Source organism: Tachyglossus aculeatus, chromosome 14 (assembly GCF_015852505.1).
Source record: "Tachyglossus aculeatus isolate mTacAcu1 chromosome 14, mTacAcu1.pri, whole genome shotgun sequence".
NCBI classification, from domain to species: domain Eukaryota; kingdom Metazoa; phylum Chordata; class Mammalia; order Monotremata; family Tachyglossidae; genus Tachyglossus; species Tachyglossus aculeatus.
Window position 1 is genome coordinate 41006813 of NC_052079.1, and position 12341 is coordinate 41019153.

The following is a 12341-nucleotide window of genomic DNA, read 5'->3' on the forward strand; positions in this document are numbered from 1 at the left end:
ATTCTGGATATGTGGTTGGCATGAATCACACAAATACGTTTTTATTCTACTCTTTCAAATATCATTTCCAGAGTTCATTTATTTAGGAAAAATTACCCTTTGGAATGCATACAATAAGGCGGATAGCAATTGAGCAATTATGTCACTCGTAACTAATTCTTATGAGCAATCCCTGACACTAGGAAAGGGAGTCCTGAATCCAGTAGAGCCTTTAATCAGTTCAAAATAGCACTGCAGTCTAAGAACACTTTCAAATCGAAATCATTCATTGCTAGAGCAAGCACAGAACTTTGAAATGATGACTTCAAATTTGCTGGATCAAGTGCAGCTTCTTCCTTCTCTATCTACCAGTCTTCAGTGGGGAAGGCAGATGAAAATGTGTCTACCACCTCTGTTGTACTGTACTCTCCCACATGCTTAGCACAGTGCTCTGTACACCGCAAGTGCTCAGTAAATACCACTGATCAACTGACTAACGGATCTTCCAACCACTCTAAAACCAGTCTGCATGAAAATCACGGTTGAATGAATAAAATGATAGCACCTGAAGATATTAAGAAATGAAAATACATAAGCCAGTGCTGCATCAGCATTGACAACAGAAGGACAAATAAGTATATTTGCTCACTGGTAACTCATGTTTAGCATTGCTTTGTTTCAATCAGTGGTATTTGTTAAGCGTTTACTGTATGCCATGCACTGCACTAAGCATTTTCAAATATAACCTAGAGACTATACCCAAGGCAGGGTAGTGAGGGATTCAGCATTAGCTTGGTTTCCAGTGTGAACAAGCCTCTTCACTTCTCTGAACCTCAATTACTTCATCTGTAAAATGGGGATTAAGACTGTGACCCCTAAGTGGGGCAGGGACTGTGCTTAACCCCGGCTATTAGTACAATGCCTGGACATAGCAAGCACTTAGCAAATACTACTATTCTTATTATTATTATAATCGGTCCCCTGTTGCATTCTAAAACAGTCTCATGCTTTTCTGCCCATTCTGTCATCCAGGCTTTCTCTGCCACAGCTCAGAGTTTGGTTCAGGCTTCCCTCAGACCTGGGCCAGAAACGCAAAGGCTCTGGGCCAGTTGGGTCCACGTACCCCAGAGAAGTGCTCTTAGTCTGGGCCGAATTGAGCTGATTTCCACAAAATGGAGGCTGCACAATCACCACGCCACAAGCCGGCATAGCATATTTGATTTTAAATGCAATTGGGAATCCACCTTTTTGGAGTTCTGTCACTGGCCAACTTCTAGCTACCACCATGCACGGTAACCATTTCCTTTCCTCAGACTGAATCTGCAGTTTATGTGATCATGCTTACTTTGAAAGCCACAAGAGCCATAATAATGATGGTATTTGTTAAGTGCTTACTATGTGCCAAGCTCTGTTCTGACCATCTTCAATCGGTGAATCAATCAAGGGTATTTATTGAGCGCTTACTGTGCGCAGAGCACTATGCTAAGCGCTTGGGAGAGTACAATATGACAGAGATGATAGCATATTCCCTGCCCACAAGTTGGAGAACTGGCCTAGTGGATAGAGCATGGGCTCGGGAGTGAGAAAGACCTGGGTTCTAGTTTTAGGTCTGCCGCTTGTCTGCTGTGTGACCCTGAGCGAGCCACCTCACTTCTCTGAGCTTCAGTTACCTCATTTGTAAAATGGGGATTAAGATTGTGAGCCCCAGGTGGGACAGGGACTGTGTCCAACCTGATTAGCTCGTATCCACCCCAGAGCCTAGAATAGTGCCTGATGCGTAGTCAGCGCTTACCAAATACTGTTAAAAAACAATAGCATAAGAGGGGATTGGAAGGCCACAGAATCGACATAGCCCTTTCTCAGCTCCATACGTGCACTCACTCCTCATGGCCGCTTTAGCCAGAGCTCGCACCCTGCATCAACCCATTCCAGTTGGTGGGAGAAGAAGAACGGGTTTTAGAGGATGAACTGTGAGACTGGACAGAGAAGGCCACTACGGTGGAAGAAAGGTGACTGTGGAAGAAAGGTGACTGTAAAGCCTGACAGGGGGACATAAGATGGAGGGCAGAGAGCTTCAAGTGGACAAATTTCAAGTCCCTCTCACTCTGACTTCCAAATCCAGTACAATAGTAGCCAAGTAGTATGTGGATCACAAGCATATAAATTGAGCTCTGTCTCTGTCAGTGAAAGGAAATGGTGCCAATGGTTACTTAAAGGTTGGGGCCCCAGTGGTTTCAAACTCTTGTATCACATACAGAGCCAGCATCATTAAGGGCAAGTCCGACAAGCTTGGCTTATTTCCGGGTTTTGATTCATTGTTCCAGTTACACAATTTGATTTGTTCAGTAATGGTCCGTGCAGTTGATTTTGCACCTGGAGGTTTCCGCTGCCAAGTTTGATTCTCTAACTGAATGAGTAGCTCCGGTACAGACAATTTATCACCTTTACCCATTCCACAAGACTGAAGCACATGGTAAATGGTGGAACTGGAGTTGTAGAGGTGGTGGAAATGCACTGAAACACATTTCTCATAGTCCAGGATGCAAATGATTTAATAGTATTCCAAGAATTTTAACAGAGAGGCTCCAGATGAAAACATTCCATTTCACACTAGTTATCTTAAAGTTTGATGGTATACACTTTTATATGAATACAGTTCCTAATCCTGTGGGATTTACTTATCAATCCTTGTGACAATCCTGATGGTGATCTCCATTTACGCAGGTGAATGTGGTGGAGAAGATAAACAGCCAAATTATGTTCCTGGAACAGTGTGGTCAATAATACCCTTCAGTAGCCTGTCCAGAAGGGCTCTAGAGAGCTCAGCTCTTTTCAGCAATGGAGAACAATGGAATATCTTAATATTTCTCATCTGGGAATTGCTAGATCACACAGACTTTCAATGGCCACCTTAACCCATTAAATTGATTCATTCATTCATTCATTCATTCAAACGTATTTATTGAGTGCTTACTGTGTGCAGAGCACTGTACTAAGCGCTTGGGAAGTACAAGTCAGCAACATATAGAGCCGATTCCTACTCAACATTTAACGGGTTTACTAATCTTTTAAGAATTTATCCTAACACCAGTATCGCAGCCCCTTGCTTTATCTTCAAGAATGGCAGCATAGAACAGGTTGCTCATCTCCCTCTTACTCCAACAGAAAAAAGAATCAGACAGGCCACCTTCAATCATAACCGGCTCAAGCCAAACTGGCATGAAGAAGTAATAAGGTCTTGTTGTGGGCCAGGATCATGCCCACCAACTCTGCTGTATTGTAGTCTCCCAGGTACAGTGCCGTGCACACAGTAAGCACTCAATAAATATCACTGAAGATGATGATGAGATTGGTAATTGCAAGCGAGTATCCCCAACACTCCCTAAGCAGAAGTAGGCTACTGTTACTTTGTTCTTTAATCTGATCTTAGTCCATAATCCATGTTTCCACATTTCAGTTTCATTACCCAACCATGCATCGAAATCTTTCACAGTGATCAGCTTGTCCGATTTAAGTGCAGCTGCAATGAAATGTCCAGCTCCTTATAACATTTTTCTTTCTCTTTGTCATTTGTTGTCACTTTTGGGGCAGGTTAGCTACTGATGGTGGCAAAGTAAATTTACTTTAGTGACAGGTTTAGGGTCATTAATCAAGTACTTTTGCTTTGGGGCAGATTTAGGACGACTCAGATCAAGGATGGCCTGATGGCAATCTGATGCCTGAAAGATATCGCCCTGAAGAATGGAATTCTCTCCAAAAGATTTATCACACCTGTTTCCATCATTAAGCAGTCTGGCTTTTTTCTGTGCCTCAATATTAACTGTCTGGACTATACTATCATAATCTTAACAGAACATCCTGATACCCTATGCCACAGACGTTATTCACTTTGCTTTATTTTCTATTTGTTAAAATTAGTTTGTCCTCTACTGTTGGGACTGTGTTGGTCGAGTGAATGAAGTCAATTTCAGGGCCTTTTTATGATAGTTTCCTATGCGCCAAGCGCCGTACTAGGCATGTACTTGAACAAGATAATCAGGTTGGACAAAGTCCCTGTCCCACATGGGGTGCACAATCTAAGTAGGAGGGCGTAGGATTTACTCACCATTTTAAAGATCAGGTAACTGAGGCACAGAGAAGTTAAGTGACTTACCCAAGATCACACAGCAGACAAGTTTGGAGCCGGGATTTCCTCTAGGCCATGTGGTTTCTTTTCTAGCCTCTTCCATATTCAGGCTGCTCAAACCCCTCTGGTATTCCCCCACGCTACTGCTGTCTCTTCAGTAATTGAATGACCAACATCATAAGCAGCGTGGCTCAGTGGAAAGAGCCCGGGCTTTGGAGTCAGAGGTCATGGGTTCAAATCCCGGCTCCGCCACTTGTCAGCTGTGTGACTTTGGGCAAGTCACTTCACTTCTCTGGGCCTCAGTTACCCCATCTGTAAAATGGGGATGAAGACTGTGAGCCCCCCCCGTGGGACAACCTGATCACCTTGTATCTCCCCCAGTGTTTAGAACAGTGCTTTGCACATAGTAAGCGCTTAATAAATGCCATCATTATTATTATTATAAGCAGCCTATTTGCTCCTAATGTGTAACTTTTGTACTGGGTAAAATCTACTGACTGTCAATTTGGAAAATTATTTCACAAAAGGCACTATGGACAATATATGGAGAAGCAGTGTGCCCAAGTGGAAAGCGCATGGGACTAGAAAGCAGGAGAGTCGAGTTGTAATCTGACCAGTGGCATACTGGGGAATGGGTAAGTAAGGAGGGACCCTGGCCTAGGGTAGATTTTTGGTGACAAGATACTCTAATCCACGGCTCTAATCTTCTATAATTATAAAAAGAAGTATCTTTACATAGTTTCTATCACTCCCACCTATGATGCCCAAAACCACAAGTAGCTAGCCCTGTAATGAATATTACCCTAATATAGTCATCTACACTGTAAGCTCACTGTGGGAAGGGAAGGTATCTATCAACTCTGTTGTACTGTACTCTCCTAAGTGCTCTGCATGCAGTAAGCATGCAGCACTAATAAATAGCACTAAAAGCACTAAATAGCACTAATGAGAATAAATTAGAAATAGAGAAGCAGTGCTGGACTTTTGTAATGACTCTCTCCTCCGCAGTAGCAAGAACACTAGAAGGTAAGCTCCTTGTCTCATATCTACCAACCCTATTGCATTGTTCTTTCCCAAATGATTAGTACAGTGTTCTGCACACAGTAGACACTCAAAGCAACGTGAGCAGCAGCATGGCCTGGTGGAAAAAGCATGGGTCTAGGCGTCAGAGGACCTGGATTCTAGTCCCAACTCTGCCAAATGCCTGCTGTGTGACTCTGAGCAAGTCACTTAACTTCTCTGGGCCTCAACTACCTATCTGTAAAATGGGGATTAAGACTGTGAGCCCATGTGGGAAAGGGAGTGTGTCCAACTTATCTTGGTCTACACCAGCCCTTAGTACAGTGCATTAGTATAGCACGTAGAAAATGCATTAATTTTTTTTTTAAAAAAAAACAACGATTAACTGATTACTAGACCTCCGTACTGCTTTTGCATTTGATCAGAACCCACTTTCCCCACCCTTGAATAAGAGCAAGCCTGGAAAAAGTATCTGTGAAAGGTGTGAGTTGTGGTTTGGTGTTTCTGGGCTCCAGTGCACTGAATAAGTGGCAAGGCATGGTGGGAATAATTATGGAATGCTGTTTTATGATATGACTCTAAAATTGGAATCGAGAGGGAAGCTTGTTTACCATACTACACATCAGAGTTGGGCAAAATAATTCCGAGAGCTATAGGTCTACAAATTCCACAGACCAGTATCTCAGAATCCCTACAGCCGCTCTGCCTGTTAGAAGAACTCTTTAGAGCATATGCTATAAAATGCTTGTTCGTGACTTCTTGTTGACCCAGTGAGATCTGGGATGTAAGTGACACTCTATTAATTAATAAGGGCTGAGACCATCTACCCTGAAAAGATCCTCGTGTTTAGAGATGGAAAGGAATTACTTTGAAAATTTCCAACAGTATAGAAAATGAATTAAAAATGAGAAGTACTTGTCTTCTAGCTAAATCACAAGCCCATAATTCTGTGAGATTCTAGTCAATTTGATTTGCTATTGCGAAGACAAAAAGGAAACTGCTTTGGATAACTTCAGCTCCACATGCCAAGAACAAGCAAAAGACACAGGACATCATTTTACAATCAAAATTAACACAATGTCATAGTACGGAAAATGTCAAGAGTACCTGATGAAGAAGAACTCTTTAAGATGGCTATTTTACCTGAGTCTAAAGTAACAAGAGAGCCGGTAAATCCTGCATTCTCCATGTCAGAGGGATTTACCACACCCTCACAGGGATTAATCACACACCCCCAACACACTTGGATGATAAAAAGGATCAATGCTTTCATAGGCTATGCATGCTCCCCAGGATTCCCCCTCCAACCCAATATAGAGGGTAATCGCTGGGACTGCTACGAGGGGAGGAATGAAGGGATCTTTTGCTTTCTCTGGTGGGGGTGGGAGGAGAGGGTTTCCAGAGCACAGCTTTCTGGGATGAGAATTCCCACCATTAAACTCGGAAGCCCCCACCATATCATGACCCCCTTTTAGACTGTGAGCCCACTGTTGGGTAGGGACTGTCTCTATACGTTGCCAATTTGTACAACCCAAGCGCTTAGTACAGTGCTCTGCACACAGTAAGCGCTCAATAAATACGATTGATGATGATGATGACCCCTTTTGGGGTTGTGCAGCCCCACTATTTATCATCTGGGCAAAGCCATACAGCGGCAACCTGCCCTGGGCCAAGATACGGAGCAATTTTCCTCTCCTAACATAAGGAAACCTTCTGCACCAAGATGAGGCTCGAAACTTGGAAGAATTATTCAGAAATCACTGTCTATAAAATCACCGAGGTCACTTCTAACTCTACCATCCTGCAACTTCACAAAATCAATCAGTCAATCCTATACGTTGAGCACTAACTGTAAGCAGAACACTGTATTAAGACTTCGGGAGAGTACAATATAACAGAGTTGGTGGACACATTCCCTGCCCACAAGGCTCTTAGAGACATTAAAAGAAGTTTACAACTATGCAAATGAATAATAATGTTGGTATTTGTTAAGCGCTTACTTTGTGCCAAGCATTGTTCTAGGCGCTGGGGTAGATACAAGGTAATCAGGTAGTCCCACGTGGGGCTCACAGTTTTCATCCCCATTTTACAGATGCACAGAGAAGTTAAGTGACTGGCCCAAGGTCACCCAGCTGACGTAGCAGAGGTAGGATCAGAACCCACGACCTCTGACCCCCAAGCCCAGGATCTTTCCACTAAGCCACGCTGATTCTCATAATAAATGCTGTATGGGGTTGAGGATAGGGTAAATCAAGGGTGCAGATGCAGAAGGGACAGGGACTTTGGGAAATGAGGCCTAATAGGGGGAAGACCTCTTGGAGAAGGTGTGATCTGAATAAGGTTTTGAAGGTGAGGAGAGATGGTCTGTCAGATATGAAAGGAAAGAGAGTTCCAGGCCAGAGGCAAGACGTGGGCAAGGGGTCAGCAGTGAAATAGACAAAATCGAGGTACAGCGAGTCAGTGCACATTAGAAGAGCGAAGTGAGTGGGCTGGATTGCAGAAGGAAATTGATGAGGCAAAATAGGAGGGGGAAAGGTGATTGAGTACTTTAAAGCCAATCTTCAAATACAAGATGTAACATCTCTAACAAATAGGGGGGAATGTTTTTATGCAAAAACACAGACCGCTTTACTGATTGTTGGGAATGTCATGATGCACTGGTTAAGAATTCACCTGTGGATTTTTTTTTTTTTTTAAACACTAAGCATCAGGGATCTGAATTTCATTCTGCAGTCACTGAAAGGAAGTCTCACTTCAAGGACAAACTATGGACAGACCAGAACCTGAAAATCCATAGTGCTTATTCTTATGAGTATGAAGACTGAAATGATGAAAACGTATTTCCAGTACAGCAAAATTAAAAAATAAACAGAATTATGATCTCCGAAATCTGGGGATTGTCATTGTCATGGTGAGAATACATTTCGGATCAATTCTCAGCCACTTTACTTGCTACAGTTTCAAAGTGATAACAGTTTGAAACTTAGATCTGATTTTATTTGTAGCTTAAGAAACTTGAGAAATGTTCTTGAGAAACAATACATATCACAAAAACAAGGCAGAACTTTAACTCCTGCTGGGAACTATGAAACAAATTACACGGCCAGCTGACATATTACTAGGAATAATTCAAGAGATAGTTGGATGGCTTAAACTTTTGAGATTTTAAAAATTTAGACGTCTCAAACATTGTGACTCATTGCTCCAATGGAAATATCATTGCCCTAACTCCGGTTCAAATTGTGACCCCCATCCAAGCAAAGACAAGGATTCTTTTACTCCGTAATCTTATGCTACATTTCTCTTAATCATCAAGCCCACTATTTTTAGAAACTCTGTTTTTCTTATCTTTGATTGTTCTTAAAAGTGCTTCAAGGTGAAAAGATCTACATACAGGATTGTGTTTTACCTGACATCAGTGTACCATTCCTCCTGGTTTGAATATACTGAATTTCCCATGCTTTGCTTATAGAGATGTGAAAGAAATAAGCAGTTTATAAATAGCAGTGTTAAGTAGACCCTTCACTGTGCTTGTTAAAAGCTATTGTTATTGTTGCACGACACCTCTGCAACAATTCACGATCATCCAGCTTTGAAGCGAAACTGGTAGTTCAGTGTTTTCTTTGAGAATTTTTTTTTTAAAAATGACTTCTAGCTCTGAAAAAAAATTCTCACAAAGCTCCGTATCTGGGAGGAATAATGGAACTGCAATAGAGTTTACTGAATAGATAAGCAAAAAAATCCTACATCAACTGCTCTGGTTTTCTCTTTTTATTTCTTCTCTGGAAGTTTTCCTCGCTCTTTCCTGGTCAGTTCTTGGACCAATGCTGAGCCACTTCCCACTAGACTCTCATGCCTGCCCGGACAGAATGGAAGCCATGGGAAGGTCCCACAATCAAATGGGTCTCTTGGGGTCCCACGACCAAACAAAACCTGGGGTTACATCACACCTTCCTGGCAGACCTTAATCCAGATAAATTACAGCAGACCTGGGCCTGACTTTAACCCGTTTCTGGAAGATGGGTTTGAGACCATAAGCCCCCTCTAGACTGTAATAAGTTTGTCGTGGGCCGGGAACCTAACTGCTAATTCTGCTTTATGGTCTTAGGCAAGTCTTTTAACTAGCCTGTGCCTCAGTTTCCTCTTCTATAAAATGGGAATAAAATATCTGTTTTCCTACCCTCCTAGACCATGAACATCATGTGGACAGGGACTGTGTCCGATCTGTTTATCTTGCATCAATGCCAGTGATTAGCATGGTAGGTGGCATATTAGCGCATAATAGCACACTATTATTATTATTAAAAGGAAAATCATACAGCAGGCTGTTGCATAAAGTTGTGCACAGTTCAAAATATTCATTCATTCATTCAGTAATATCTATTAAGCGCTTACTGTGTACAGAGCACTGTACTAAGCGCTTGGGAAGTACAAGTTGGCAACATATAGAGACAGTCCCTACCCAACAATGGGCTCACAGTCAATATCACTTAAGGGAGGGGGGAATAACAGGACGGGGGATGAAAAGGGAGATCTTAACCAAAGGTAATGCAATTTTTGACTACAAAAAGTCAAGGGCATTTATGAACATAAAATATAAAGTCTCCACATGGAAAAAGAGATGGAATGGCAAATTAATTATCAAGGTAAAAATGGAATACAAAGACTGGAACAGAATGTATTTCATGCAATTTGTTACATACCCTGCAATACTGAGAGACCTACACTGGCACTATACAGACCAGTGTCTAGAATTTTCAGGGGTCTTTATTTTCCCCAAAGGAAGGGTTTTTTTTTCCCATTTCCACCCAGCTATAAGGTTCTCCTTCCAATGGCTTCATCAGAAAGGAAAACTAATGCAATAACTTGTCCATTTTTCATAAAACTGTCACTTCCATTTTACTTCTCTTGGACCCTATTTTTTCCTCAGATTTTGTTTAGAAAGTTCAGTAGTAAAATCAAACAACTTTGACATCAATCACTCAATGGCATTTACTGAGTGCTTACTGTGTGAAGAGCACTGTACTAAGAACTTGGCATGTCCTAATTTTCCTCTTTGGGCAATTAAGTATAAAGTACTGAGAAAAGAACAGACATGGATCCGGTGGGCAGGGAATATACCTACCAACTCTGTTGTATTGTACCCGGCCAAGCACTTAGCACAGTGCTCTGCACACAGTGGGAATTAAATACACACCACTGGCTGACTGACCAGGAAAAAGAGTTCAAACAGCTGAACTAGTCAAGGTCCTGTGTGCTGGGATTTTGAGTAATCCACCCATTTGGGGCTTTTTCTGTTGTTTTTTTTTGCTCAGCACATTGGATATGGTTTTTGATCCCAAGCGCTTAGTACAGTGCCCTGCACACAGTAAGCACTCAATAAATACGATTGAATGAATGAATGAATGAATACAACTACAGACCAGCTTCTGATTGCCTGGCCAAAAACAGAAAACATGCTCAATTCCTCCTGCTTCTCTTTAAGGAGGAATGAACAAAGGAATTTGAGTCCATGGCCATCAGCCAAACTCAGAGGATATTTGAACGAGACGACTAGGAAAAAGAAACATTAATTGGTGGGAGCAATTTCTAAGGCAAATAAGGCACGTTCAAATCCGTGAGGACCAGAGGTCCCGGGGAACGCAATGGAATGTGGACCAAGCTGATGGGGCCCCAAAAGGGCCTATGAAGACAGATGGGGCATACTGGCCTGGAGGAATGGGATGGCATTTCCTATCCCATCCCCCAGGAGCAATCCAAGGACCTGAGGCATTCCATTAGGCAGCTGCATAGTAAGAAGCATGTTTATGCCTTCCTTTAGTCTGTTCTAGGGCTGGTTTGCATTGGATCTGGGCTATCCCAGGGAAGGTAGGGTAGATACAAGACAATCAGATTGGATAGAGTCCTGGTCCCATAGTGGGCACACAGTCTAAATTGGAGGGAGGAGGATTCAATCCCCATTTTCAGACGAGTTAACAGGCACAGAGAAGTGAAGTAACTTGCCCAAGTTCACACAGCAGGCAATTGGGAGTGGTTGGAAATAACTCACATCCTCTGACTTCCACTACTCAGTCATATTTACTGAACACTTACTGTGCGCAGACCACTGTACTAAGCGCTTGGGAGAGCACAATGTAACAACAGACACATTTCCTGACTACAACGAGATTACAGCACACTGCTTCCAGAAATGATTTCCAGCACAAAATATGAGAAGAGGGTGAGGGTTCTAGAAACACCTGCAACTTGAGCTCCAAAAATGGCCAGAAATCCATTATGTGATAGTTCTGGCTCTACACACTTGGCTCTGTACCCTTTAAGCACTTAACATTTGCCCCATAGCACTTATGAACATATCAGGAATTTATTAATTTATACTAATATCTGTCTCTCCCTCTAGACTGTTAGCTTCTTGTGGGCAGGGAACATGTCAACTAACTCTGTTGGATTGTACTCTCCCAAGGGCTTAGTACAAGTCTCTGCACACACCAAGTGTTCAATACATACCATTAATGAACTGACTGGCTTTAGTATAAGCTGACAGACCAGCTGAGGCAGAAATGAGTCCCGACCGAACCATAAGGTGGTCCTGGACTCAGCGGTGGAAGGTGCAGTTTAGTGGTCCCCAAAGGCTGCTAGGAATTGTACTCTAGGAATCCAGGGGACTGTCACCTTGGGCAACAAAAGGGTTAAAACTGAGGTGCTTCTGGCAGGGAAGCTGGCATTCCCAGAGTAACCAACTCCCCAAGATAAGGTCAGTTGTGTGCAAAGCTAAGGATGCCTTGAGACAATCCGAGAAGCCAGTGGGAAACTGACCGGGAGCCACACTGAGATCTCCGTCTAAAAGGTGACCTGTGACCTTACCGTGACCCTCAGACATGCATGGAAGCAAAGAGGACAATTTTTATTTCTCAGGAGAAACACCTGAATGGTCACATCAACTGTATGCCACATACAAGGTATGCTAATTCTGTGCAACAGACAGTGTGCAAGGGAAGGGAAGAAACCAATATTGCTCTGCCTTCTGGGTGGTGCTCAAGAAGAACTGTGGAAAATAAAAGGTTGAGCCCAGATGAGGGAGGGGCCTGCAGGGGATTTCTCTTGCTGAAAGAAACAGGGGAGGGTTCACTGGGGGTTCTGGCTAATAATATACACATAGTATAAACTGACCAGACTTTGGGGAATCCAAGAGGTGGGGGTAGGGAAAAGGCGGAAA

At 42.7% G+C, this 12341-nt stretch overlaps 1 protein-coding gene across 4 annotated transcripts in view; it reads right to left on the reverse strand.

The window, feature by feature from the left end:
* The window catches only part of ANKS1B (ankyrin repeat and sterile alpha motif domain containing 1B), a 624779-nt gene that overhangs the window by 327700 nt on the left and 284738 nt on the right, over window positions 1-12341 (reverse strand). The gene's annotated exons all lie outside the window — the stretch shown is intronic.